Source organism: Alosa pseudoharengus, unplaced genomic scaffold (genome assembly GCF_046254945.1).
Source record: "Alosa pseudoharengus isolate Yale_2024_CS ecotype anadromous, Long Island Sound unplaced genomic scaffold, YU_APseudo_1.1 YU_APseudo_1.1_scf_15, whole genome shotgun sequence".
In the NCBI taxonomy this organism is placed as follows: Eukaryota; Metazoa; Chordata; class Actinopteri; order Clupeiformes; family Clupeidae; genus Alosa; species Alosa pseudoharengus.
In genome coordinates this window covers 19,713,674-19,740,974 of record NW_027468620.1, presented here as the reverse complement: position 1 = coordinate 19,740,974, position 27,301 = coordinate 19,713,674, and the positions used below count along the sequence as shown (strand labels likewise).

The 27,301-nt window shown below is 43.5% G+C and overlaps 1 pseudogene; it reads left to right on the top strand.

Annotated features, from left to right (window-relative positions):
• The first annotated feature begins 1,797 nt into the window (after positions 1-1,797).
• LOC143123792 (LIM domain-binding protein 1-like) lies at positions 1,798-24,567 on the top strand (annotated as a pseudogene).
• The last annotated feature ends 2,734 nt before the right edge of the window (positions 24,568-27,301 follow it).

The following is a 27,301-nucleotide window of genomic DNA, read 5'->3' as shown; positions in this document are numbered from 1 at the left end:
TTATTAAGCCCAGTGCTTCCAAAATCACTTCACACATCTAGGGACTCCCCATCAACAGACTACACCTGCTTGTTTTGGGAAATTATGCAGCCTATTTTTAATGATTTTGTATTGGAGAATAAATTCAATACCTTCTCTCTTATTGAATATAGTGCCTCAAAAATCACTCCACAAATCTAGGGTCTCCCTAGGAACATACTACACCTCGTAGTATGGCAAGACCTGGCTCGGTCTATTTTTCATGATTCATTTCAGAGTAAAATGTCAATGGCTTCACTGTTATTGAGTCTAGCGCTTCCACAATCCTTGTACACATCAAGGGTCTCCCTTCGGTTGTACTAAACACATCTAAAGTCTCTATTGTGACAGTCCAGCTCTAATATGCCAGGTCTGTCTTTCTCCATGGATGGCCTTGCCGCTTGCCTTGACTTTTTCTTCAATAAAGATTAATGAAAGATAGGCTGATCAAGAATTCCCCAAAGTAGTAGGTGTAGCAGATAGGGAGACTCAGGATGTCTGGAGTGACTTGGGAAGTGCAAAACTCAAAAATAGTCAAGCTATTTACATTTTTCAAATACAAGTATATTATAAATAGGGTGATTCCATTTTTCCATAATTAGCTGCTGTAGTATGTTGCTTGAGAGGCCCTAGATGTGTGGAGTGATTTTGGAAGTAATAGGCTCAATAACAGCGAAGCTATTGAATTTTCCCCCCATTAAAAATATGTTATAAATAGGGCAAGTCATTTTTTTCTAATCAGCAGGTGTAGTATGTTGTTTGGGAGGCCCTAGACATGTGTTGTGATTTTTGAAGGAGTAGGCTCAATAACAGTGAAGCTATTGAAAATGTCCCCCATTAAAAATATATTATAAATAGGCAGAGTCCATTTTTTTCATAATTAGCTGCTGTAGTATGTTGCTTGGGAGGCCCTAGATGTGTGTTGTGATTTTGGAAGCAGTAGGCTTAATAACAGTGAAGCTATTGAATTTCTTCCCCATTAAAAATATATTATAAATAGGGCAAGTAATTTTTCCCTAATTAGCAGGTGTAGTCTGTTGCTAGTGAGGCCCTAGATGTTTGTTGTGATTTTGGAAGCACTAGGCTCAATGACAATGAAGCTATTGAATTTTCAACCATTAAAGATAGATTATAAATAGGGTGAGTCCGTTTTTCCATAATTAGCTGGTGTAGTATGTTGCTAGTGAGGCCCTAGATGTGTGTTGTGATTTTGGAAGTACTAGGCTCAAAAACAGTGAAGCTATTGAATTTTCCTCCCATTAAAAATATGTTATAAATAGGGCAAGTCCATTTTTCCATAATTAGCTGCTGTAGCATGTTGCTTGGGAGGCCCTAGATGTGTGTTGTGATTTTGGAAGGAGTGGGCTCAATAACAATGAAGCTATTGAATTTTACCCCCGATAAAAATATATTATAAATAGGGTGAGTCCGTTTTTCCCGTAATTGGCAGGTGTAATGTATTGCTAGGGAAGCACTAGCTGTGTGCTATGATTTTGGAAGCACTAGCTCAATAACAGTGAAGCTATTTAAATGTATTTGTATCCACTTTCGGTTTTGCACTTTGTAGACGGTCCCTAGAAACTCGGCTGAAAGCAGAATGCTCACAGGGATAAGTTAAAAAATGTGGGATGTGCCATGATGGACACAGCAACCATGTCCTGTGCGGAATTTTGGCTTTGCCTGTTATGGTCCATGTTGGAATGTTTTAAAGCTGTGTTGGAACTCTGACCATGCCGCAGGTGCTCACTCAGCAACCCTTTCTCTCGTCTTGGTAGGCTGCTCCTCTAAAAATGTTAAGCTGTACTCCCCAAAGGAGCCCCCCAACGGTAGTGCCTTTCCCCCCTTCCACCCAGGCACCATGCTGGACAGAGATGTGGGGTAGGTCTGCTAACAGAGCCCAGTGCTTGTGTTAGATAATCATCAGCTTTACTTCCTCCGAGATAGTTTTTTAATAAGCCCTTTTTCTACTGAGTGCTTGTGTAGAATTGCATCAGATTTAACTGCATGTTTGTGGCTTTGCAGCCCCACACCAATGTACCCTCCTACATACTTGGAGCCGGGAATAGTGTAGGTAGATTTTTGTTGCATGGTGATACGTTTTTATACAGTAGCCAACCAAACACCCCGTCTACCCTGGTATACTGTTAAACTGTTCAATCTCTGTTTTCTTAGAAGGCACACACCGTATGGGAACCAGGCAGACTACAGAATATTTGAGCTTAATAAACGGCTACAGAACTGGACAGGGCTGTCACTTTTGTAAAAAAACAAAACTGTTCGATTTTTGAGAAAGTGGCAACTGGCAAAGTGCATCTGGCAAAGTGTTCATTGAATCGATTGTAAAATAAAATTTTTTTATGTCTAAAGACGTTTCCATTTTCAACGCCAAATATAGGCCAATCAATCCACAAACAACTAGGCATTAGGACGAACGTTAAAGAGGGCGCTTGTAGACGCAAGCCAGCAATTAGGGGTGTCACTCCCCAATGTGAGTTGCTACCGGATGTGAGTCGCGAATGCGTCACTTTGCTACTTTGCGACTACTGTTGTTAGCCACAGAATAATGACATTAGCCTACACAGCAGTAATGCGTAAGCGTAAGGCATCACTTTTTCACGGCATGATCTAATGTCAGTTCTAGATTAGAGGCTGAAGTAGCCTGCTAGCGAGAGACTTCTGTAATATCAATAAAAATTGACCTACATAACAAAGTTTGTTCACTGCTGGCAAGTAAGCAATCAAGCACAACAAAGGCTGTCACTTGAAAGGCGCTTGCTAACGTTAGCAATCAAACAATCTTAGATAGCTAAAACGTTTTTGAAACAGAAAAGTGAATTATTTTATGGATTTCAGTCGGATCCCTTGGCGTTATGCCGTAAAACCTATCAATCTGAGCATGCGTGACTCACATCGGGTAGCGACTCACATCGGGGAGTGACCATAGACAGTAAAAGAAATGGACGAACAGACTCCGTCGTTTTCAATGGGAGGGCACTGAGTCAAATAGAACGATTTTTCAGTTGGTCCCCCCAGTACTGTGCAGACTCACACCTAACTTCGTGACGTTAGCCATCGAACTGAATCTTGTAACTCATATGATAGATACACAGAAATTCTTCTCACACTTCCTTCGCCTTCAAAGTCATCAATGTTAAACATTTATTTATGTATTATTATTATCATCCTCACCAAGTCGTGTTAATGTTGAAGCTACCATACATGATCATCTTCAAAAACAGTCATGCTAAAACAAAACAAAAAAGTTATAGCCTTGAAGCTAATCTTCTTTCCACTTTTCCGACCTACGGTCAATCCATCGAAAACCTCTGAAATGATTAGTGCCGTTTTTAAAAAAATTGGGTTTAATTTTTTATTATTATTAGGTTGCCTCTGTGTAATGCTTTCCCAGACAGCATTTACATCTGTGCCAGATCCGTTTTTGAATCGGCAGATTCGCGCAGCAGTCGCACTCACTATGCAGATCTGCACCAACTTTGCGCCAGACTTGTCTGTAGCTTCTGACTGTGACAGTCCATCCAGCGGGTGCGGCGCCTATCCGGGGCAGCTTCGCAGACCAGACGCGCCACAACTGAATTGAGTCCGCCCGGCGGGTGTGGGCCAGATCCTCAGGAGCTGCGCAGACCTGACGCGCCACAACTAACGGACCACTTTTCCCCCACATAAACCTGCAACTGCAACTACGTTATGTGATTATGCAGAGTGGAAGACAGGCTGCACCATCTTTGTGATTATTGGTAAGTACATTATACAAGTATCATTTTAAATGTAAACTGGTGTTGATGTCATTTTAGTCTGCTAAATATTTAGGCCTGTTCTGTATTAAACATGAAAGTTTACAAACTTAGTTTACTCTGAAATTCTGACAACCTGAAACGTGCCAGACAAGCTGGGTAGTAGCTACGGTTAGCTTGTAGTCTAGGTTCTTTTAAACATGCATCCACAACTATGTGAACATGAGCTTTAAGGCTAAATTGGTGAGCTTTGCTTATTATTCACCAAAATCGCTTAATATCGTGTCCTTGTGTGTTAGCTGCAAATTCGTAGCCATTTGTCTGTAGCTAGCCTTGCTGCTAGTAGCACTGCAGGTAGCTTTAGACGGCCAGTGTTTTTTAAGCCTGTTTAAAATGGATTTAGAGTGGAAAAACTGGGCTGTAAAGCCTTTTATCGAAGGTTCACAAGAATTGTCGCTGTCCTCCAGTTTATCCGGTTTGGGATGCAATGCGTTGTTGGCATACTATAACGTTACTGTTATAAAATAAATAATCTTTGGATGTTTAATCTAATATTTACTCTTTGTTTCTTTGCTTTGTGTGCTTTTTGTACGTCTCACAGGAGCAGTGAGGAAGAATCGCAGGTTGATGCCTAACTTTAACGTTAGTCCATTGGGCTAGTTTTTGCCCTGGTCCTCTGATATCCATCCGTGAACGGCGCTGCTATTCACCGTCTGCTCGAAAATATTTCTCAGGACAGCTAGCCTCTGCGAGAGATCTACCAAGGAACTGCTGCTGACCTGCGAGCTGCCATGATAGCAGCCTGCCCTGCAGTCTGGATTGAGTAGCCTAGCTAACGTCGAAGAACTCTCACGAAACAACACTGTCGCTGTCAAAGTCCACCGACCTGCTGATCTGCAGGATCGCCCAACTGTTCTGTGCTTTCAGTGCTCCCCAGACTGCCAGTAATCTTCCTCCGACACAGCTGAGCGCCGTCGTCATCATCATCGGGACATCAGCCGGTTAGATGCAACGGACTATGTTAACATGACATTTTCTTTCAGTGCGTTTAGCGGAGTTTGTTTATCAACATAAGCCTTATATTTCACATATTGGTTTGTGTTATGTTGTAGGCCTAGGCCTAAACTTAGGCTAGCGGACACAGCGTTCTCTTTTGCCTTTTTAAAATAAAAAACTATTTTGAAAATTACAAATTGTGTGGGTCTTTGTCTGATAGCTTAAATATGAATCACAGACCAGGGCCAGATGAGCCCCAGATGTAGAATATGAGTCTGGGCCAGATCCGCACCAAATGCCATGGCAATATTAACTGTACTGGGCCAGTTCTGGCCCAGATCTGTCTCTGATCCGTAATTCCAACCTGTTCCGGTATTGGCCCGTTGGAAGAAATGACCCCGGGGCAGGTCCGTTTAGAGGATCTGCGCCAAATGCTAATGAAGATCTGGACCAAATCTGGCCCAAATATATTTTGCTGTCTGGGTTACCTTAACATACGGTAGTGTATGCTAGGTTTTGCTTATGAGTTACCGTCAGACAGTAAGGTGGACTGAGCTTCTTATCCAAACAATACGGTTATCTCCCTACGGCGCGAAAGAGAGATTACGTCAAAGCTAGCTTCCCTCCAACCGAACAAGCTAACCATTCTTCTTACGGGTAACCAACGTTACGGACGAGGTAGTGGAGTCTGTTTTGCCTTTGTAGTGTTTATGTGGATTACACAGAAGCTACAATATTGGCACAGGATATATGTTATATGAAGTTATAGTATTTCAAAAAAATCCTAGAATGAATGGGCTTCTATGGGAGTTAGCAGAGAGGTGGTCCCTCCAGCCTACATCGATTCTTCTACTTCCGGGAATTCGCCTGCCCCCTTGGGAGTGACCATAGACATATACACTAGATGTCGCCTTGACTACTGCTGTTCATTGGAACGAATGCGTCAATCGAGACGCCATCTTGCTTCAGTGATCCACTCCTCTATAATGCATTAGAGTCAATCTGGGCAAAGATCTAGCGAAAATAAAATCACCATAAATCGTCAAAATCTCAAGCAATTATCTAGTTTTTTGGGTTGTTCCAACTGACAGGCATGTATTTATGGTTGAGTCTAGAGAAAACTAAGCTTAAGACGATAATAAAGATACATTTTACCCGTCTAGCCCCATAGACTCCCATTCATTCTGCACTAGCTAGCGGCGGCCCCTAGAGGAACAATGAGTAAACTGCAACCAGGTTCGATACAATGAAAGTAAACAGGCTCTTCTAGACAGGCTCTGGTTGAGGCCACATACCCCTCGTCTCGTTTACTCATGTAAATTGTAATCTCACCAGAAGCTGCTGTAGATCTGTAGAACATTTACCTCTGCTACTACATAGGCTACGCCAGTCGTTACTTTTATAATCATGGGTCAGTGCCATGGGCAAACGAGATGTAGCTGAATTCATAAATGACAAAGCCATGAGAAAGGTGATTTTCTTACGTTTCAACAACAAAGAAGCCGATCTGCCATCATTGTGAGAAGTTCCCAAATTTGTCGCTAATCGCTAAAAAGGTTTTCTATCGCTGGGGATGGCCAAACGTCGCTAAATAGGTAACGCTGACAATACAGGAGAACTAGTTTAGCGCTTCAGATCCCTGTACAAAGATGGCGGCGGTGTTGACGCATGCTGAGAAGCAGAAGGCGACATCTAGTGTATATATCTATGGGGAGTGACAAGGGGTTTGCACGGACGTCACGTTCTGGCCGGTAACCATGGTAACCCAGCACGCGCGGCCATATTGGCGATACTCGGTGAATGAAGTAGGCTACAATGGAGTATTATGCACTTTGGATATCTTACCTGATTGTAGCCGTGTCTAAACAACAGAAAAGCTCATCAAAATACGTCTAAGATGCAAAGGCATATAGGGCAGGACTTGGACCACAAGAGATGTTTCGAGAAATTAGTTTATTGGCAGCGAGAAATTAGTTTATTGGCAGCGCAGATCCATATGAGTTGGGTGAGGGAGACGAAGTACCAAGTTCAACCACAAGCGCCCCCCTTCCTCTGATAACTTGGCATTCTCCTTTCTCCCTGTTTTTTTAAAGCAACACCAAAGAACTTTCCCTCTGTCGCACGCATGCAATCCAGCACCGGCTTTGCAAATAACGATGTCCACAGACAAGGTAGAATATTTTGCATGACTTATAAAAGTACGATGTATTGCGACATCAGATGCAAGTCAAATTTGTAGTTTCTTATGTCTCATTCCATCGAACTACAGATCCGCTACCCGATCCAAGTACAGCTCGCTGCAGCCTGCGGGAAGGCGAGGCTTGACATCAAGCCCCGCCCACATCCAACTCAGCCATGTTTTCTTTGCCTACGTCACTCCCCATACGCTTTGGCTTTAGGCCTACTGCCGACAGCCCGGTAGCGAATTATATAGTATATTGTTTCATGTTAGATGATAGAAACTGATGATTTAGGCTAAACACAAATGACATGTCATGCAACAACAGTGAATTTTTCATGTAGGCCTAGGCTAGTTACTGTAATTGGGTTCGTGTAAGCCTACTTTTTCGTTCATTTGATTTCTGGTTTTGAAACAATAACCATGCACATTCACAAAATTGGTCATTTTAAATATTGATGACAATGTGTTCAAACAGAACAGCCATATTTCATTTAATTTAGCCCTCAAAAGTAGAATGGTGTGTTGTTTCATTATCATGGACTATCAGTTTAACAGCAAGAATTCTCCATTACAACCAAATAGCCTACAAAGGGGCGATTTTGCCTTATTAACAGGTGAACCAGAAACATGCATTGTGTAACGTTAACCGGTTAGATCAAGCTCGACATCCTCATCTCAAATATAGGCTACTGCCCAGATAGCAAGCAGCTATCGGACCACCGGTAGATAGGCTACTTGTCAGCAACCCGCGATGGTAACGTTAGGCCACCGGCAGTCTGCCGTAGGCTATACATGAATAAAGAAAAGTTTGTCAAATCTGAGGCTCGTTAGCCCAGCGGACCGCGGTAGAACCGATGTGCAAAAACTCAGCGGTCCGCCGGCGACAGCGAAACCGGTGGGCCGCCGCCAGTCTATTGTCATCTGGCTCTCTCTGCCGACTGCCTCCCTCCCTCTCGCCGCCAGCAATTTTAAACTGCGTGACGTAATACAAAAAAACATGGCTGACTAAGTATGCTTCAGAAGAGCTTCTGCTTGAATTCAAAGTATCATTTCAAATTATTCAATAGGCTACATTTAAACACAATGCTCAATTCACAGCAGCACCAAACAAATACTGACGCCTATGTGTAAAGAGCTAAATTACTAAGATTGTCGTAGACATTAATGTAATTTAGCTATCACTATAGGACAACTGAAACAACATGAAATAAACAGGGCCTTTGCTGGAAATATTTTATTCCTGTAGGATACTACCTACCTACATTGCTGGTACATTTTGTATGGAAATGTATAGCTACATAAACTAATTATCTTTAATGTCTTCCAGTAGCCTATCGTATAGGTTATATGCATGACTTGACGTTTCGTAGCATACATTTCCGTCAGCCTTTAGCCCATCTTTACCATGATAACCCTTCCAAGATAGAACCCAACGCTCTACTTGGAGAGACCAACAGGCACTCATGCAATCGAGGTTGAATTTTGGGCGTCTGACAGAAACTGATCAATCTGACCAACAATTAACATCGATTTGATAGGCTACTCTTTTGCTGTCCGGGTTTGCAAATAATTAATTTAGAAAATTTAAGTTGCGCTATTTGTTATTATAATCACAGCACGACCTTATTATCATTAGGCCTACCATATAATTATCCTACATTATCGCAATTAATAAGTCATCATAATCATCATCATGGCATGTCACACATAGCCTACCTGCTCCACCACTGAGTTCTTATCATGTAGCTCTACACTCTCCAGCACCTGCTCAATGTCCCTCTGCTCTGTATGCTTGCTTACATCTCCTTGTTCAAACTCAACGAACTTCAACATGTTGCTGACATATGCTAGCCTACTTTCTATATTGTATTTTTGATATATTGTAGCTTCTACATTGGTGTTATTTTCAAGTACAGCTCGCTGCAGCCTGCAGGCTTGACATCAAGCCCCGCCCACATCCAACCCAGCCATGTTTTCTTTGCCTACGTCACTCCCCATACGCTTTGGCTTTAGGCCTACTGCCGACAGCCCGGTAGCGAATTATATATTGTTTCATATTAGATGATAGAAACTGATGATTTAGGCTAAACACAAATTACATTTCATGCAACCCCAGATAGCAAACATACACTGGGACGGAACTGGGCCACACCTACCGCAACGTCCGGCACGGATCTGCATAATGGACCTGATCCGGCGTCCAAACGCACATCGGTCCAAAACTGGTCTGGATCCGTTTGACGGATCTGGTTCCAATAAGGGCTAAGACTGGCCCAGTTCCTTATGATAGTCTGTGTTACTGACGTGTTCCAGATCTGCTTATCATATGCAATACGGGTCCGCTTATTGTGTGTGGTATGGACCCGTTTATCAGATATCAGCTGGCTTTGTTTGACATGTGAAATGTGATTGGTAATTAATTATCCTGAAAAATCTGTTTGCTACACATTTGCTAACAGGTTCGTTATAGGTTCACCCAGGCTAAAGTTCGTAAAGTTTTCCCAACAGCTCAACTAATAAACATAGGCTACAAACACGCTAGGGGGGTAAAAAAAACTTTACAAATAAGTGTCTTATTATTTTTTTTATTCAACAACCTGGCTGTAGAAGTTTAAGTCGTGTTAATTCCACTGTTCCCATCGATATTCAGGCTGTCTTCCTCAGTCATGGTCAATCTGAAACAACACAAAATAAACATTAGCCATTTATTCCTTTTTGAAAATAGGCTAAGTCACAATTACACTCGTTTTTTTATCATCAGTAATCCTGTTAGCATTATCACTGTTTTTTCCAAAATAGCCTAGTTATTGTGATGGCTGTTTTGCTCAAGCTAAGCTAGTAGCCGATATTGCTGGAAAATAATAGTATAAACTTACAGTAAAGTTATCAATCGCTCGGCTGCTTGTTGTTGTCTCTGAATAAACCAACAGAGATAAAAAGCAGATAGCCTACCTTGAAAAGTTGGGCTGTGTCCTAGTCCAACCCCAGGCTGGCAAATCATGTCAAAAGATTGATAGTGCGCAAACCAAAGATCCTTGATTAACGTTACTGCTTGGACTTCTGCATGCGTGCCAAGAATATGGGGTTGTTTCATAGCACTGTTAGATCTGACACAAACAACAATTGACTACTTTTACCACTGCTACGTACTAATAAAAATAATGAAACGAGCATATGATCAATATTGAGCCAACTATATCTTCTTTTCCAGCCTTACTGTAGAAATGAAGTGGCCATGGGAACATAGTGCACCCCCATGGTTTCTAAATTTGTGCCATTCCAAAATACCTTTTTTTTTCTTTAGCAGCCAGTTGACAATGAAGTAGGGAAAGGACAGTCAATTTAGCAGAATCAGCACCTTAATTAATATCATTACCACCTGGGTCTGCTGTGAAAAAATGGTCCTTCGGCTCATATCCGTATCACAGGTTTGGGCCAAATCAGTGTTTTGTATTTTAAACGCATCTCCTGACTTCCAGTTGAGTTGCGGAAATCGGACCTGGGACAAATCTGTAAACCGGTGATAAAACAGCATTACTAGCAGAGCTGAAACCTCTATCAGGAGCAGATCTGGCCCACAGCCAGATACCGTATGTCCGCTACAGGCGGATCTAAAGGCTTTTATGCGGATCCGGCCCAAAGGAAATTGCTATCTGGGACAACAGTGAATTTTTCATGTAGGCCTAGGCTTTACTGTAATTGGGTTGGTGTAGGCCTACTTTTTCGTTCATTTGATTTCCGATTTTGAAACAATAACCATGCACATTCACAAAAATTGGTCATTTTAAATATTGATGACAATGTGTTCAAACGGAAAACGAGCCATATTTCATTTAATTTAGCCCTCAAAAGTAGAATGGTGTGTTGTTTCATTATCATGGACTATCAGTTTAACAGCAAGAATTCTCCATTACAACCAAATAGCCTACAAAGGGGCGATTTTGCTTTATTAACAACAGGTGAACCAGAAACATGCATTGTGTAACGTTAACCGGTTAGATCAAGCTCGACATCCTCATCTCAAATATAGGCTACTGCCTAGCCTGGCGGGCCATCCTATATCATTGAAATGTATAGTCTGGAATCGAACCATTCACCTCGCTAATCCAAGGGGCGGGCAGAGAATTGTCTTTCAAACTGCCTAGGCATGCAATAGGCCAGCGCTACGACCATATCCGTATCCGGTCGGCAAAACGGCAAATAGGCCTACATCCTTCTTTGAAAGGAATGACTTAAGTGCATTGTGTTGCTCTACTTTCAAAGAAGTTCAAGTTTCAAGTTGACGCCAACACTGATTCAAACAACCGCTCTTAGTTCGCCATAGCCACCTTCCTTGTTGTTCACCGTCGCAGGACTGTCGTTATCCTGTTAAGCCCGCCTTAAGACTCTCTAACAAAATAGAGCGCTGTGATTGGATGAGGTCCTATGGTTTGATACTAGACGTACAGGCTGAGCAAATTAATTTGCCGCCGCTAGGGTGCGTCTAGATTTCTAGGCTAGCTACTGCCCAGATAGCAAGCAGCTATCGGACCACCGGTAGATAGGCTAGGCTACTTGTCAGCAACCCGCGATGGTAACGTTAGGCCAGCAATTTTAAACTGCATGACGTAATACAAAAAAACATGGCTGACTTGGATGTGGCAGAGAATAGGCTTGTTCGTCTTGACTGAGTCTGACTTTCGTCTGGCTTTCTACGTAAACGTGATCTTCAGAGGCTAGCCGGGAGGAGCTACAACAGCAGCTCATCCCGGACAGAAAGGCTACAGTCTGCCTGACGTGACTCGCGGGAGATATCGCGGAATGTTGTTTGCAATAAACACAGCAGAACTTTCATTCTTACTCATTAAAATGAGCATGATGACTGGCGAAAATAATTCTTATGATGTAGTGTAAATAAACCACTGTTGTCATACAGTTAACAGGCCTGCTTTGTAGCACATAAATTCAATATCAAGTGTTTTCCCTATATGTGTGTCTATTTATTTAGCCAACAGCAGAAAATAACAGAATATCCAAACGTTTTCAGTAGGCTAGCCTACCATTGTTGCAGAAATCACGTATAAGAAGGTATCCCTTCGATTTCTGTTTATTTTCGCATATTCCAACATAAGGAAGCAGCATGAGACTGCCGTCAAAATCGTCATGAGGACATTCCTCCCAAATGGCCCTATCACGTCTTTGAACTGACGTCATGAGGGTGTGTTTTAGCTCGTGCAGCTCGTGGAAGGCAACTGCAAGATCTGTCTGCAGGCTAAGACTCCCGCGATATTTTAAGGTCATGTGACATGGTGTCACGGTGGTAAGTCCCTCCCCGGCTGACAGAAGTCGGACAAAATTTCTAACCAGCAAGCATTGCGTCCATCCCAGTATGCATTGTGTTCAACCCAGCATGCATCACATCAAGTCAGATCTGCACAGATCTGCCTCAAGACGAACTCGCCTAATGTCTATGTGGGCTGGGCTTGATGTCAAGCCCCGCCTTCCCGCAGGCTGCAGCGAGAGGCTCCTTGTTATACAATTGTCACTACCGGCACCTGTCGCAATTTCGTGTACTTCGATTAACTTTAGATGCGCGCACAGAATCCTGGCTCTGAGCCAAAATGGGAGGGGTGGGGCCTGACGTGAGCTGTTATTGGATCAGTCAAGTGTCAATATGGAAATGTAACCATTGTCCTTCCTTTGGCCCGATCGTTGGCCAAAATAATTACATTATAGCCTATTCTATCGGCCCAAAAGGTGCGTCGGCCTGCAGGCTGCAGCGAGAGGCTCCTCACCCGATCTGGCAAACTTACATAGTGCGGTTATAGCCGATAGAGGGCCGCGAATGCATAATTGCCGTTCACCCTGTTACGAGTTGATGAACCAATGAAACGATTTTGGAAACATTATTTTAGGGTAGAAAAAAACTCTTTGGTGTTGCTTTAATAACTTTTGGAAGTCGATACCTACACCAGATGTTTTTCTCAGTCTGACCTATTGGTACAACCTAAAACGCGACAATAACTAACCATTTTCCTTGACGATGTTAGGGATTTACTTCAGCCTAATGCTTTCTAATGAGGCGAGTATCTCCAATATGGCAACGTCCAAATCTGATGACACGCCGTGCAAACCCCTGATATTTCTGATGATTTATTGGCGTGAAGTTTCGTGCACAATGACAAACAGGAGTGCAACATTCTCGAAAAACAATAAGCCGAGTGGACTGCCATTACATCAGTGACAAACATGACTGCAGGCTTCAACGTAGCTGTGTCTGTGTTTACGATTAGAAATGTCAAACAAATTTCGCCTTCGTAGAACTCGATTGCACAGTTTGCATAGCCTACCGCATTGTTCTTCTCCATAGTGTCGTGTTGTGACTTCTTGAATGGGCAATGCACCGCTCGTCTGACGTGGGTTAAATAACTTCACACGACAAAGAATCCTCCTTTTGTGGAATTTACTGAACTTCGGCAGGTGAGTACAATACATACACATCAGTGGCCGTGGCTAAACTAGGCTATGATCTCTAGCTCGGGCACAGAACAGTTATGTTACTACTGTCCATGCGGTGAGCTGTGAGCCTATCAACCTAGAAACTGAAACTGACATGGTATCTCCACTACGCTCACTATACGTGATTATGTCACGCTCATGGCCAGTCAACGTAAGAATCACACAACATAAACATGAAAGGATAAAGGACAATATATGTGAATGGCCTTACACTACCCCCCTCCAGGAGTACTGAGTCCCTTCAGTACAAGTGACTCCAAAACACATCTAACACAATCAAATGCAGTAGAACACATTTTTTTTTTCTCTGTATCACTCTTAAATTCACATATTCTCTTTTAACACTAAACTTGGACTTCGATGAACTAGAGAAATCTGAAAATTAACTAAACAGTCTCTCTTCTAAACTACTAGTTCTTGAATCGTTCTGGCTTATGAACAATACGCCCTCTAGAAGTCTTCATAATCTTATCTGGGGTAGATTGGGCTCCTGGTCCTCTCTCCTCCTGACGTCTTGAAGCTTTAAGGTGTGATGCTTCGTCTTCCTCGTGTGACTCCTGAGAAGCACTTCCCTCGGCTGGCTCATCACTAATGCTTAGTAGTGGTAGCTCTGGTACCAACGGGAGATCCTCTTCAGGCAGTGGTGTTGCCAGGTCCTGCTGCTGTAGCACTTGGTTTCTCCGACGCCCAATCCAAATAGGAACCACATCACTGTCATAGGGTTTTAGCCGGTCATGATGAAGTATCTTGCTGCGCTTAAAGCCTTGGATTTCATAGAGGACATGGCCACGACGGGCAGAAACAATGAAGGGGCCATTCCATGGTGACTTGAGCTTGGGGCTTAGTCCCTTCTTCTTAGTGTCATCCTTCACATACACCAAATCTCCAACACTGTATGAATGCTCTTGAGCTCGCACATCATATATCTTCTTCTGGCGCTCTTGTGCGGTGCGGAGATGTTTCCTTGCTATGCTTTGAGATTCCTCAAGTCCTTCTCTTAGATTGCAAAGGAACTCCACTACACCCATTCTATCTGACTTGAGTTCTGCGGCCCCAGATTGAACATCATGCGGTTGGTGAACTTCTCTGCCAAGCATGAGCTGGTTAGGTGTAAACCCTGTAACTGCATGCCGGGAACTGCGATAGGCTGAGGTAAGTAATGGCAAGTGCTCGTCCCAGTTCTTCTGATTTTGGTCCACATAGCACCGGATCATTTGGAGCAAGGTCCTATTGAACCGTTCCACTTGTCCATTAGAGGCTGGGTGATATGGGGTAGTCCTAGTTTTTGTTATCTGCAGAAGCTTGCATACGTTCTGAAAGAGTAAACTTTCAAAATTGCGGCCCTGGTCGGTATGCAACTCAAGGGGGGCACCAAATCGAGCAATGAAGTCATACACAAGCTTCTTGGCTGTTATTTCTGCCCCTTGGTCAGGAACAGGAAAGCTTCCACCCATCTAGTAAACTGGTCAATTATGACAAGAATGTACTTGTTTCCTGAGCTGGATTCTGGGAACAGTCCAAGGATGTCCAGGTGGAGATGGTCCAAAGGAGCACCAGCTTGATAGTTTTGCAGCTTGGGCCTTTTTGTTGGTCCTGCAGCTTTGGATGCATTACAGTGTTGACATTTCTTCACAAACAGATGGACATCTGTGCCCATTCCATACCAATGGTAGCTTTGGCGCAGGCGCTCTAAGGTTTTTACCTCCCCAAGGTGACCAGAATTGGGAGGGTTGTGGCTAGCCTGCAGGATTTCTTGTTGCATGGAAACTGGCACTAACAGCAGCAATGTTGGATGTTGCCCTCCGACTCTCTCCCAGGAATAGTATAGAACTCCTTGTCTCAATACCACCTGAGGCCAACAGAGCCAGAACTTCCTCACTGCAGGGCTCTCAAGCATCACCTGATCTTTAGTTGGAAGTGTCCCAGATTCTTTCCACAGGTGAAGGATGGAGAGGACAGAATCAACTTTCTGGAGTTGGGCAAGCTCATCAGAGCTGATGGACTCTATCCAATTAACTACTGGAGTCTCCAGCTGGGTTGTTGATAGTTGGCCTGATTCCATCGACTGTATGGGATCACCACTGGGCTCACTGGCAGGCTCAATGCACCTCACCGTCAATGGCATAACGTCATCAACATCTTCCTCAAAACGTGTCCACTGTTCATGAAGCCTTTGGCAGTACTTGCAACCTTGACATGGGAGGTCAGACAAGTATTTCCCTGCTTGATAGCAGTCACATTTGTCTGCATATTCCATGCTTCGTCTCGACAGGGCGTCAGCATTTGAGTGTTTGTGGCCTGCACGATGTTCTATTTGGAAGTCATACTGGCTCAACTCCTCTAACCACCGTGCCAGCTGGCCTTCGGGATATTTGAACCTGAAGAGCCAGGTGAGACTGCCATGATCCGTTCGCAGCAAAAACTTCCTTCCCAGCAGGTAGTGGCGGAACTGGCGGGTGAAGCGCACAACAGCAAGTAACTCACGCCTTGTGACGCAATACCTCTGTTGAGCTGGTGTAAGGTGACTGCTGGCATATGTCAGTACTCGCTCCTCTCCCCACTGGAGTTGTGACAGGACTGCTCCAATACTATGATTTGATGCATCAGTGTCGAGAATGTATTTGCCTTCTGCAATCGGGTATCCCAACACTGGGGTAGTTGTTAGTCTTTCTTTTAGCTGTGTAAAGGCCTCCTGATGTTCTTCTGTCCATTGAAACATGGCTCCCTTCTTTAGAAGATTGTGGAGAGGACTTGCCAGCTCTGCAAAAGCTGGTACAAATTTCCGGTAATAGTTACATAGTCCAAGAAAGGCTTGAAGCTCCTTAACGTTGCTGGGAGATCCCCAGAGCTGTACATCCCTGACCAGAGCTGGGTTTGGCCGAATACCTTCTCCACTCACAATGTGGCCTAGGAAGAGAACCTCCTCTTGGAGCAGGTGACATTTTGATGGCTTTAACTTCAGTCCATAGCTGTGGAGGCAATCGAAGACTTGTGAAAGACGATCCAGGCTCTCATCCCCATCTCTACCTAGGACAATGACGTCGTCCAGATAAATGAGCAACGTCTCCCATTGGAGTCCCCTGAGGACAAGCTCCATAGCCCTTTGAAAAGTGCTGGGGGCGTTGCACAAACCAAAAGGCATACGGGTGTACTCGTAGAGGCCCCATCTGGTGATGAACGCCGTCTTCTCACGGTCTTTGTCATCCACTGCTATCTGCCAATATCCAGATTGCAAGTCGAGTGTCGAGAACATAGTAGCTCCCCCGAGAACATCAAGACATTCCTCTATTTTGGGTAAAGGATACGCATCTTTGACTGTCACACTATTTAGGCTGCGGTAATCTACACACCATCGTACTCCTCCATCCTTCTTGCGTACCAAAACCACTGGAGAGGCCCACTCCGATGATGATGGTGTGATGACACCTGTTCTCAGCATGTCTTGAAGATGGGCTTCTTCCTCACCTTGGAAGCCAAGAGGTGTTCTTCTCACTGGCTGACGCACAGGTCTAGCTGACCCAGTGTCAATCTTCTGTGTTACAGCAGAGAGGTAACCCAGATCAGAGTTAGTTCTGGCAAAAATGGATTGGTAAGTTATTAGTAGCTGAAGAAAACGCTGCTGCTGTTCCTCAGTGAGTGTTTCGCTTGTGGTAGCAACCAGGTCATGGAGATGCTGAGGTAGGTCAGAAATAGTTGCTACTCTTCCAACCACCAATGGTCGCACACTCACTGACTCGCTCTCTAATTTGGTTGCTGCACCTTGTTGGCATGGACTTGTTGGTTCGTCAGGATAAGCTTCAACTAAAAGCCCAAGGCATGCTCCTTTTGACAATGCTGCTTTACTGGTGGAAAAGTTGCATAGTCTGACTGGCACCTGCTTCTCCAACACTTCCGGAAGCTACAGCTTCAGTGATGTTCAAAGGCTCGAGCACGGCTGGGACACCCGGTCTTGGATTTTCTACCTCCCCCCACACCACACATTCCGATGTGGGTGGTATAGTGGTAGTCTCTCTCAGAATCACATTGGCAAGACAATAGTCAGATCCATCCCCTCTCACTATTTTGGACGGTACAAGTTCATTTCCAATGAAAACTTTGCCACGGGTGTGGATGACGACGTCATGGGCCTTCATCAAATCCAATCCTAGGAGAACAGAGTCACGGATGGGGGCTATATGCACATCCCAGTCAATGGTCTTAGATGCTATTTTGAAGGTGACGGTCAGCCCACGCTTTGCCTTCATGCCATCTCCAACACCTGCATTCAGGAGGTACGTCTTGTGCAGGTTTGTCGGCTCACATCCTGAGAAACTCCGATACAGCTCCTCAGAGATCACTGTTGTTTGGGATCCAGTGTCTACCACAGCTTGAGTTGGAACACCATTTGCAGTTACAGGAATCTGTAGACTCTCGCCTTTGTTTTTGGTGCAGCTAATTTGTAAGTCCTGTGGCTGGTGACTTGAATTTATGGTGCCTTCAGGTGGTGTCTGACGGCCTGTGTTCTTTTCACCATGGTTTCGGGTTCCTGTCGGACTTGATGACCTCATGCAGTCTCTCCTGAAATGCCCTTGTTCTCCACAAGTGAAACACGTACCAGGTGTGCCACGGTTCGGGCTTGAGGACAGGGAGCGTGTTCGACCAGGGTGCACTTGTTGGGGACTTTGCCTCCTCACTTGGGGTCGTGCTGATGCTCTTGTTGGCTGGTTTTCTGCATGATTAGACTTGAGATTATCCATCTGCAATTGCAAGTTCCCCACTGTACTAACAAGGGCCTTGATTTGGTCAGTCAGTACAGAAAACTGATCAGCAGTGACATATTGAGGAGCCTGCACTCTACGAGAAGTAGCAGTAAAGTCATCGCCGATGTCTCCCTCATCAGCCCAAGATATGCGTCTCGCTCTGCTCTTTATTTCAGTTTCACGCCCCACAGTGGCTTTGAAATTATGTTCGTGGGCCTCTACACACTTCTGAGCCTCTGCAAGAGAACATGGGTCACGGTTCATAACTTCATAGGCCACCTTTTGATTTCTCAAACCCTTCAAGAAGGCATCAGTTGCCAGCTGGTCTTGTAGCCGAAGATCGACTCCTGGATATGCAAAAGTGACGAGACGTCGTACCTCTTCTGCAAATTCAGCTGTCGTCTCCTTGCCTTGGCGAAGTTCTCCTAGCTTTCTTCGTACGGTAGTAGGAGGGTCTTTTTGCCCAAAGCGCTGAGTGAGCTGCTCTACTAAAAGGACATAGTCCTCTCTTGTGCGCTCTGGTAGTGAACAGACGTATCGAATAGCTGCTCCTCTTCAAACATTCAAGCAGTCTGTCTACTCTCTCAGGAGCACTCCATCCATATTTCCTGGCCAGGCGCTCAAACGGTAACAAAAAGGCATCCCAGTCTTCTTTACCATCGTATGTGGCAAGCTTAGGCCTACGTACTTCCTGCACAGACGGCTGACTATTATTAAGCCTCTGCCCATCTTGGTTGGGGAATAGACGTTGTGTTTCACGTTCCGGATCTCTGCTATCTCTCCGTCTAATGTCAAGTTCAGGATTAATGCTCCGCCTAGTCGGACCTGAGTTGCGAGCACGCTGGCTGATAACATCCAGCTCAGCTGCAAAGGGCCCACTGACATGTTCTCTTGGCCTTACAGACATGTCCAACATAGCTGGAGGCATAACATTAGGCTCAAATGTATGCCTGTCCCCTGTTGAGCGTAGTCCCATCTCTTCCCCACCACCAGTAGGAGCAGGTAGATGTGGTGTGAGGGTCTGTACTGCCGCCTTTTCACTTATGTGAGTAAGAACGGGGGCAAGCATCATTTGCAGTTGTTTTGCCTGTTGATTTTGGCTATCTAGTAAAGCCTGCAGCCATTTTGGAGCTTGTTCCGACTCGTTTAAGGCTGCTGTAGCTCCTTGTAATTCGTCGGTCATTTTTTTGTTATTCTTTCTTCAAGAAGGTGATTAACAGCCCAATAATTTTTTTTTTTTTTTTTTTTACTGCCAATATCAGCTGACAAAAAATCCCTTAAAATGCTCCTCTAGGACTTGCACAGCAAATTTTGTGAGTTTAAAAAGCTGTTTCTTTTTATAATGTCTCTTTGACTTGTATAGTAAAACTCATGAAACGTTGCCAGCAAGAAGGTCTTCCTTTAGCTTTTCTTGGGCTTTTATTTTGACAGGTGAATGATTGCCACTGCTAGTCCACTAGCTAGCCGATTAGCATTAATCAACGAACAATAAACACTCCTCCGTTTTGCAATGTTGCTGAACTGCTAGCGTCGTTCAGCTGATTAGCTTGCACTTATCTCTTGGGTCCTTACTTCATCCGTTGGATTTACTCACGGTTTGGAAAGTTGGATCCCGCTTCTGACACCAGTTGTCGTGTTGTGACTTCTTGAATGGGCAATGCACCGCTCGTCTGACGTGGGTTAAATAACTTCACACGACAAAGAATCCTCCTTTTGTGGAATTTACTGAACTTCGGCAGGTGAGTACAATACATACACATCAGTGGCCGTGGCTAAACTAGGCTATGATCTCTAGCTCCTGTTTAGCGTGTCCTTGTTTGCCTGTCATCATGTCATTGCTCTCGTCTCGTTGATTCTGGTTGTAATCTCACATAGATATATATACTGACTGGTAATCTCACCCGAGGTTGCGGCCATAGAGTTGCGGCACCTTCCAATAACGTTGTCTGAGCTGTTAGATCTATAGAATATTTACTTCCGTGTAATAACATGGGCTGATACTACAGGCCAGTCATTAGGCCTACTTTTATAATCATAAAAACGCTTCGGGCGAGCTCGATGTAATTCACAAATGAAACAGGCATGAGACTTTCACACAGCACGAACTCACTGCTCACACAGAAGAGTAAAAAGGGACGTTACATGCCATCACATCAGAGTCTCCAAAAGTCTCCAAGAACGCCAGAAAAAGTAGCTAGATTTGTCGCTAGTCGCTTTTTACAAAAAAAGTCGCTTGGGGGGTCTGAAATCCTGCAACACTGTCTCCACTACGCTCACTATACGTGATTATGTCACGCTCATGGCCAGTCAACGTAAGAATCACACAACATAAACATGAAAGGATAAAGGACAATATATGTGAATGGCCTTACAATAGTTTGATAGGCCTATACCAAAAATCCGAAGTACTTCCACATCGAACTCCTCAAGTTATTAGGGCCCATAGACATATATCTATGATTAGGGCCTATCACTCGTCTCTCTACATGTCCCACAGGTTGATCGCGTTGTCCTCCATTTTTTGGCAAAACACGAGCAGCACAGCAGCTGATTGAAACAGCCGTTTCCGGTGCGTAAAATTGGTGGGAATTTTCTTTTTAGCTTTCGCAATGCTTACTGCACTTCGGAATTCTTTTATATTCTTGTTTGTGAATTTTGTTACATCTATCTTTTTTATTTGTTTAATTCGTTTAAAATTAATAGTGTACATATTTGGTTAAAATCGATTCCCTATTTTAGTTTTCGAAACTTGTGTTGTTTGGTCCAATCGATTGTGCAATCGATTTTCGAACGTAAAGTGACAGCCCTACTGGACAGAGGTATGTTGTTTGAAGAAAAAAAAAATTGGCGTTGTTAGAAAACAAATGTGAGTAATGGCAAGTCTAGTACTGTGAACTGCTAATCTTGCATTTTTAGTCATTTGACACATAAAGTATGTTATGTTTATGTTATGCTCCCAATGAATAGATATGTTCTCGTTTGGTTAGCAAGTGATGTTCAGTGAGAGAGAGGCATAACCAAGTAACACATCTGGGCCAGCTTTGATATTTCATCTCTGTGTTTGGTCTGAATTCACAGGACTGTGACAACTTATGGTGGGATGCCTTCACCACCGAGTTCTTTGAGGGTGATGCCGTGCTCACCATTACGTTCTGTCTGGAAGATGGGCCCAAACGATATAGTAAGCTTATAATGTTCTGTTATTTACTACGCCATTATGTGCTATTTATCACCTATGTTATTCAAAGAAAGAAAGTAATAATTGACATTGATCCGTAGTTTATTTTAAAAATAATAACGCCTACAAGTTAATTGTAATAACTGAAAACAATTTATCCCCTACCTCCAACAGCTATTGGTCGGACATTGATTCGCCGATACTTCCGGAGTATCTTTGAAGGGGGAGCTAAGCCTACAGAGCTTTTTTATGTTCTGAAGCATCCTAAGGAGTCCTTTCACAACAATTTTGTGTCTTTGGACTGCGATCAGTGCACACCATGGTCACACAGAATGGAAAGCCCATGTTCACACAGGTATAGCACCACCATTGCTAATAAGATAAGACCACTTTGTTAATGTATCTCTGAGATTGATCCTGTTAACACAATTTTAGGAATTGTTAACAAATGGTTTATCTTAATTTGAAATAACTGTTTTGATAGAAGACAAGTACAAGCAATAAAAATCATGTTCATGTTTGACGATAAGATGAGAATCAAGACGTGGCACTTCAGCATACGGCAGCATCGCAAGGTGGTACCCCGCAGCATCCTGGCCATGCATGTAAGAATCTCCAACTGTGTAGATTGTGGGTTTCATTGAGTTTGTCTCATGAAGTTGCGAGTAGTAAAAAAACCCAGTTGCGAGTGGTAAAAAAAAAAACTTAGACATGAAAACAAAAAGAAATTTATAAAATTGTTTAACAATTCAGTGGTTGACAGTGATTAATGTATAATTGGTTGTGCCTAGTCATATGTTATCAAAATTTACAGAATAGGGACATTTATAATACATACTCTAACAAGGATGACTTTAGGTTGTACATGTCAAGAAGCACATGTTGTTTATTTGTAAATAATCATGACCCTCTTGTTCGTGTCAGGCCCAGGATCCCCAGATGTTGGAGCAGCTGTCAAAAAACATCACACGATGCGGCTTCTCCAACTCCACGTTAAACTACCTCCGAGTAAGTGTGCTTTTAAAAAATACTCCAGTGTCTAGTATGTTTGTTGAATTCTAGCAGCAGCATTATCCGCAGTATTGCTTTGTGTAAATCATTGGGCTTGAAAGGTTAAAGAATAAATTTGGTTTTGTATCTCAGATTTCAGTTTGGTGCACTGACCTAGAGACTGGTCAGACCAGTTACTCATGTGGTCGTGGTGTTAGTTCCGCATAAAAGGAAGAGGGGGGTAATTTGTTAACTTTAGAAAGCAATGAATTGCTGCAGAAAGTAATTTGCTATGTCATCCTTCTCCTCCATCAGCTGTGTGTGATCCTGGAGCCCATGCAGGAACTCATGTCCAGGCATAAGACCTACAGTCTCAGTCCCCGAGACTGCCTCAAGACCTCCTTGTTTCAGAAGTGGCAAAGGATGGTGGCTCCACCAGGTAATGGGAATACAAAATACAGCCTCCTCACAACTCACTTTTACAGTGAATGCGCAATGAACAACAATGATGTTTCCAGCTTTTCGTAACATATATTGTGCGATCTTGCGGTCAAAATACGGGATTGTAAATTGTAGGGGTGGGCATGTGAATACTTAGAAATTGCTCTCAAAAGGAGTTTCAGAACTGATCAAAATCCAAAAAGGTGCCAAAGAGCCATGTGACGAGAGCCCTTTATGTCTGAACCTCCCCCAGCCGAGCCAGCCAGACAAGCGCCCAATAAGCGGCGGAAACGCAAGATGTCCGGCGGCAGCACCATAAGCACGGGTGGCGGCAACAATAACAACAACAGCAAGAAAAGCCCCACCAGCAGCTTTGGTCTCGCCAGCCAGGTAACTGTAAGCTGTGTTGTATAAAGTACTAGAAAGCAATACTTGAGTAAAAGTACAAGTATCGTATTAGAAAAAGACTTTGGTAGAAGTGAAAGTTACCTTTTAGAATATTACTTAAGTAAAAGTCTTAAAGTATCTGATATATACTGTACTTAAGTATCAAAAGTAATTTTCTGATATTTAATGTACTTAAGTATTTGAAGTAAAAGTAAAAAGCAAGCGGTTTTATTTTGAACTTTTATTTTTGACTTTATTTTGGCTTTCTTATAGTAAAGCATAAAGCATATTCAGGCTTCCTATATTAGGACCTGTTTACCTAGTTGTAAGTGAGTATGTGTGTGTGAGAGAGCTACTGGAAGCATGGGATTGGTTAATCTCCTGATTTCAATGCGAGGTAAGCCCCATGTCTTAAAAAAATAAAAAAAATAAAAAGACACCAGGACATGATCCAGTGATGGGCATTCCCTGGTCCTTCAGGACCGCGCGTTTGTGGGTTGACACATGCTTGGTTTGGCAATGATTGACAGGCGAATTGACCAATGACTCGAGACCCGAGGTGGAATTGAACCTGTGCTGCTCTCAAGGATCAGGGATGCCCACCGCCGGCCTGGTCACTAGGGCAGGCCCACTGAGACGTGAGCCTGGAAGGCTGCCAGAAGTCTGTGCCCCCAGCCTAGCTGCTTCTGAGAACGTCTGCGGAGCTGTAATGGCCTCCCAGGATGACTGTTGTTGATCCGAGGTGTCGGGTGCTTCACTGACCGTCTGGCAGTCGAACAGGGTCATGGCTGGGTCGGCCCTGCAATGGGCACTCCTGAGGGAAGCGAAAGTGATTGTTACTTTTTTGGGAATTTTTGATTTACCTGACAAGTTTTATATAGTGCATCTCAGCAGTCCTGTATCTAGATACAAGTTAAAAGTGTTAACAGGTCCAGTTATAACAAAGATAATGGACAGGTGTGGAAATCCTGTTGGAAATCCACACAAATGGGCCCTGTGTAGCTCCATGGTAATTCCAGAGCTTTTTCAGCACTGTAAGCCCCTCACTCACGTTAGTCCTCTGCTATAAGGTCTTTTGCTGCGCTGCCCTGTCCACCCCACCCCGACCCAACCCCGGTAGCGGGGATAATTTTTTGCGGCCCTTCCTGTCCTCTGCAGGATGTGATGGTGGTGGGCGAGCCTACACTGATGGGCGGGGAGTTCGGGGACGAGGACGAGCATCTGATCACGCGGCTGGAGAACACACAGTTTGATGCGGCCAATGGCATCGACGACGAGGACAGTTTCAACAACTGGGCGCCAACAGCCCCTGGAACAGCAAAGCTCCCTCCAGCCAGGAGAGCAAGAGCGACAACCCCACCTCACAGTCCTCCCAGTAGACTACTGCACTTGTGCGGCGGTGGGGTTTAGAGGGGGCGGGGGCAGGTGGTGGATTGAAGTGGGGGGCAAGTGGAGGTGTAAACAAGGGGGAGAATTTGAAGCCAGGGAGGTGGTCACTACTAAAGGACAGTTGACATATTCATATATTGTGTGAGTGTGTTTATGTGTGTGTTTGCGTGCATGTGTGATATGCGTGTAGAATCATAATACAAGTCCTCAAAACCGGGCCTCATGGTCATTGCTCACTGTTCTGTAGGGTCCCTAGTGATGGAGGTTTCCATTAACAAGCTTTTCTCAGATGTGCGTTTGGGTGTTTTATAGAGCAAAACTGCAAACTCAGCTCTCGCTCCTCAGCACAGCACACTCCCTCTCGGTCATTCAGCTGAAGTGTGTGGGTGCTTTTGAGTGTGTTTTTTTTAAAACTTTTTTTTAATTTTTTTTATTGTGGGTGGGTGTGTATTGATTTCCCATTGCTGCATACAATGGCTGGGTCCGGTGCGGTCCGGGTCTCTGACTAAGCAGTGTTAGCAATGGCCGCTGCGTCTGTGGGTTCTTGTTCCAACCTCGGGTCTCTTGTGTGCAATCTGCCTGACATGGGCACTCTGGTTTCTGTTGTGCTCACTTCACAATGAAGGATTATATATTTTATTTAAATCGCTTAGTAGAGACAAAAAGTATTGTGTGCACTTTAGATAAAAGAGAGAGAGAGAGAGAGGATAAAAAAAACACTCCGTTTTAAAAAAAAAACTTAAATATTTGTTTTGTAGGACCTGGCTGGAACAAAAACCTGTACAGTGCCGGAGCTTGAGGACCGGAGTTGAGAACCACTACCTTTTAATCTGAAAACAAACGAATATTAAAAAAATGAGTACAAAAAAGCTCAGAGCATTGAGATTGAGGTACTGGAGTTTGGGGCACATTTACCCTGATCAGATTGAACTGACCACAAAAAAGTCCCAGACTCAGCAGAAGTGTTCTTTTCTTTCTTTTTGTATCTTTTACATGGGTTTTGTTTTTTAAAAAACGAAACCAACTAGCAAGCAAAACAAAACACCCTGAATATTCTTTGCGCTGTTTTCACTGTTTTCTCAAACTATTTTTCTTCTAATGGTGGACTCTGTTCTTTTTAGAACTCTTAATATTAAAACATGTGAAAAACATCAGAAAAGTGTAACTGGAGAGTAAAATCTATAAATGTGTATAAAAGCTATTACTGTCAAATATTTTGTAGCATTGTTCTCATAATGATTATGTAATTACATGGTCTGTGTATGTGATTTATCAGACAAAATCATGAAAAGACTATCTTAAAGGTGCAGTAGGTTTTTTTTGTCAAAAGGAGAATGTTTTTAGTTATATGTTTAAGTATAAACATATAACTAAACTCCACTGTACAATAAAGACAGTAGAAGATAAGACAGATAAGAAAACTAACAAAACTAAATACTAAAAATACACTATATAAGTTAAATTAAGAAAGTCCAATGTGCTTGAGGGTGATCAAGCATAAGACGCTTGTAGTGACAGGGCCAGGACTGGTGAGGTGCTAAAGGAAGTGAGTGTCATGGTGAAGGTGCAAAAAGTAGTCCAACATTAGTCCAACAGTGCAAGAGTAAGGTCTAGAGACCAGCATAAATAATATAGAAAAATAGGAGAGTAAAGTGTAATGTAGACAAGGTAAAATAAAAAACTATTTCAGTGCAAGAACAGGTTGAGGTAATATTCAGTATTGTATCAGAAGCCTGACCGCAGCCATTGATCATGTGTGCTAATATAGCATGAAAAACAGTGTAGCAGTAAAACAGTAGTGAAAACATTAGGCTGTGTACAATAGTAAAACAGTAGTAAAACAGTAGTAAGCAGTAGTGGGCAGTCAGTACTCAAAAAACATGGACATGGAGAGGGTGGAGAGGCAGACAGACTAAGCAGAGAAGTCTATCTCTCCTCTTTCCTTTAGTGAGGCATTGAACAGTTCAATGGCCCTAGGAACAAATGACTTCCTCAGCCTTTGTGCATGGCAGTGAGCGAAGTCTCCAGCTGATCAAGCTCTTTTGGTTTTTGATAGTATCAATCAGATTTGTTTGTTCTCTGTGTTTTTATTTGAATTTTATATCGTCCAATGATAATTTATAAATGTTTAATGCCCGCGAAATGGTGAGCTGTCTGAACATTCGAACGCCTCAGGAGAGGAGCTGAGAGTTCAGTCCCAGTCAGAGTTCGGAGGAGCGAAGTCCTGTTTTTGATAGGCTACTCTATGACTGTGTCTCAAATCGCATACTTCTGCACTTACAATACCTAATTTGAGTGCATGAGGGTGTTCCAACGACACGAAGGGCGCTGCAAGTTCCCGGATGGTGCACTCATAACGATCAAAAAGCTGAGTGTGCAACGCTGGACACTTTTCGCCCTTAACGGACGCCATCTTGGCCAAATAGCGGAAGGGGAGGGAGTGTTTTCAAACTCTTGGTAATCGCGGTTGAGAAAGCTGAAGCAGCAGCAGTGGAAAACAGACTTTACGGAGGTACAAGCAAGTTATAACATAAATGGTTCATGTTTTGACACAGTATGACCATGTCACTGTCGAATTGAGGACGCGAATAAAGTTATATTAAAATGTTTGCGATCGTCATTTCCGTGAAGTGCACGGAGTTAGTGTTTGATATGAGACAATAGGCCTACTATTTTGTTAAAATTTGCGCACTCCGCCAGTAAGCACACAGTGCACATAGTGTACTACACG